This window comes from Alligator sinensis, unplaced genomic scaffold (assembly GCF_000455745.1).
Source record: "Alligator sinensis unplaced genomic scaffold, ASM45574v1 scaffold1456_1, whole genome shotgun sequence".
NCBI lineage: Eukaryota > Metazoa > Chordata > Crocodylia > Alligatoridae > Alligator > Alligator sinensis.
In genome coordinates, this window is record NW_005842763.1 from 25,995 (window position 1) to 29,569 (window position 3,575).

Genomic DNA, 3,575 nt, shown 5'->3' on the forward strand with positions numbered 1-3,575 from the left:
GGGTGTGGCCATCTGCTATACCTCCTCACAGTAGGTTGGTGGTTGGCTCTCAGCTTCTCCCCTTTTACCCACCTCTAAAGAAGAGGGCTCTGGGTGGCTGTGGGGAGAATCTATACTTTGTTAGTCCTACATTAAGGCTTGTTGAGCGAGGTGAGCTCCAGTTGGGCTCTCCCTGGGGGGTCCTACACCTTGGCAGGTAAAGGGGCAATAGAAAAAGTAGAACTTAGCATTGTTTCTTAGGGGTTGGGGAAAGCACTGGGAGGCACATGTGGAAGTGGTACCCCTTCCTGCCTCTTCATAACAATGAGGCTGGCAGGCTTGTTGGCTCACAAGTTAACAGGTCATGGCTTGGGAACCCAGTTTCAATTCATAGGTAGGTAGATGTTTTCTTAGCACAGCTAATACATGGGGAGCAGAGTGAGGGAGGCATAGTCCAGCTTATCAAATACCTATGCAGGGGGTTGGACTCGATGATCTGTTGAGGTCCCTTCCAACCCTAGCACCTATGAACCACAAGTAGCTGTATGAAACTAAGGTATCCCTTTACATGCAACAAGATCTGCAACGTTAATGAAAGTCGTGAAAATATCCTAACTGCCAAGTACGACGCCATGATTTGTATTCCTTTCTGAATGTGGCTGAATCTGGAATTGATTTCAGCTTATACCAAAGGGCATGTTTATACTCTCGAGGACCCTTTTTAAAACATATTAGTCCTTTTTCAGCCAGCAGTTTCCTTGCTGCAGAAACGATGCTGTAAAATTGCCGACACGGTAGAAGTGAATTCTGCTAGTTCCATTACAGACCTACCGCCTGAATGGAAACAGTAAAAGCGCTACAGACCCTACAAGGACACATTAAAGTTTTGATTGTGGTGATAGCTGAGTATGGATTGGGAGCAGCAGTGGGAAGATATTAGCATTAGCTGAGCAGCATTGGGAAGATATTAAGATAATTTCTGAGTAGTACTGAAAAGATATTCATAGGACAGTTAGTCAAAGCTAGAATAATTATCAGAGCGAGCCATTTAACACTGTTTAAATTAAAGAAGAAGAAAAAACCCGCCACCTGTTTGCTGCAGGGTAACGAATATTGAACCCAAGAGACAAAAACGGTAGTCTGCAATAGGTGCCTTAGCGTTATTCTGATCCAAGGCAGATGAATGATAGAAGTATGAGAAAATGCAGATTAGAAAATGTTCTAAATATGAAAATTTTCTTGAACTGCAGTTTTCTTGAACTATTATCTTAAAGGAGTCATTCTCAGTCTTTTTAGACTCAAAGCGCCCCTCAGAAAATGCCAGCTCTTAGCTTTCACCTTGTCTTGACTACAGAAACATAACAGCACAATTCTTCTGTTGTAAAGACCTCAGAAAGTCTACAACAGGTCAGAATGGTTTTTGACACTATGGATTCTGTGGCAACCTTAAAAGATCTCATGGCACCCCAAGGTAGCATGTCACTAGTTGAGAAGCACTGCATTGAAGGAACATAAACTTAAAAAATTGCATGGCTTTCTAAAAAGAAACTGCACAGTTGCAGTTTCCTAATGTTGTCCACTTTGAAACAAACCTTGAACTGGCTGTGGTTGTGTGTTCTGTAGGCACCTTTGACCTCAAGCCTATAAATCTACCAGAAAATTGGGTGTCATGTCTGGACACACAAGTGACATTTTTCAAGTGATCTGGCCCCTGAAAGCGCTCTGTAGCCATGTCATAACACATGTGCGTGGCTGGAGAGTGCTTTTAAAATGGCCAATCACACATGCACACAAAAACCCACCTGGTCAAATCAGGTATTACATTAAGGAATTCAAAAGCAGAGCATCTTAGGGAACTTGTGTTCCCTCCCAGGTTAATTTTTGCATAGGGAGCAGGGCTGGGTTGGTGCTACCAACCCAGCCCTGCCACTTGGGCTGTCAGGGGGCGAGGGAGGGGGCTGTTCTGGCTACTCCCAGCTGCTGAATGGCCGGAGCTGGGCTGGGGGAGGGGCAGGAAACAGAGCCCCCTTGCCTCACAGCCCCCCAGCTACCCCCCAATAGTCAGGGTAGCTAGGAGGGGGGCCATGAAGTGAGGGGGCACTATTCCCTGACCCTGCTCTCCTTCAGCTCTGGCCATTCAGCAGCTGGGAGCTCCCTCTGCCCCAACAGCCCCAGAGCTGGGGGGGAGGGGAGAGGGATGAGGTGAGGGATGGTTCTGCAGTTTTTTCATCAGGGCAGTAAAGGCTGGCTCCAGCCCTTCCGCCAACCAAAGGCTGACATCTAATTGGTCAGGTGGTGGGGGGAGCTCTAACTCATGGCACTTTGGGTGCAGACAGAAGTGTAGCTCCCAGCTGTAACTCAGAATGGTTTTTGCAAAGCGTTCAGAGTTACAACATTTCCCCAGACCAAACAGATGTTCAGTGTTGGTTCCAGGGGCAGGGGAATTTAACAGAGGACTGGGAGCCTGCAGCCAGGTTCCCATAGCAGCCAGGGCTCCCACAGCCAGGCTCTCTGCCAGTGCTCACTGTTTTCAGAATGCGAGCTCCACCCTCGGCGGGGGGGTGGGGAGGGCTGAAAAAACACCAGAATGAACTCTCTCTGCTCCCTTTCCCCCCTCCCATTCTGAAAACAATGACAGGCTTGGAGCACCGCAGATGCAAATTACAAAAGACACTACATTTTGAAATCTCTTTATCTGATACCTCATGCAATGAGGGGTCAGATTTTCACTCAACTGGCCATTTTTTGAAGTTCTCTGCGTCCATGCACTTGTGTTTGGTTACAGCTATAAACTACTTTCTGGGGCCATATTGGGTGAAGATTGTCACTTCTGTCTGCACCCTTTGTGTAAAGCGCCATGAGTTAGAGAGAGGCCCTAGCATCTGGCTGTGCCCTCTGTCTCTCTCCATCCAACATGCTCTGACCTTCAGTATCATCACTGGTCAGATAGCTGAGTCCTTATCAGGTATAAAGAAGAGTATTTTCAAAGAGACTAAAAGGTGCAGGCTACCATACCCCTAGCAGTAACCCAGACAGAAAGCACATCTGCTGTCCTGAGGAACCCTGCTAAGCTTATATTTGGTCCTCTGCCAATATACTCATCTAGCATTAGAAGGTGGTTTTCACTGGCAGGAGCAGGGTTCCCAAGTGAAGTATGTGCCACTCTTGGGGAGGGCATGAATACGTCTAATTCTTTCTAGCCTGATATTTCCCTTGTTCTCCTTCCTTTCACCTTTGATGCACTGTTCACTGCTTCCCATTAGCTCTTAGGGAAAAGAGAACATACTGCAAGCCAGAATGGAAAGGTTTTATGCAGCAATTTCTGCATCACCTCCAAACCCTATCTAGCCAGATTGCCAGGATCCACTCTGGGTGGGATTTTCCATGGAACGTAGTGCTGGTTTCATTCTGCTCCTGCTGAGGCCAGAGGAGCTTCCACTGATTCCAACAGGAGAATTAATCCAACACCAAACATTTCGGAAAATCCCACCCTCTGTGTTCAACAGAATGTTATTGGCAGAAGTAGGACTGTGAGATTTTTTTTCTAAATGTTAAAGAGGTTGGGGGGGGGGGGGGGTTTGTTTTTTACTTATTTT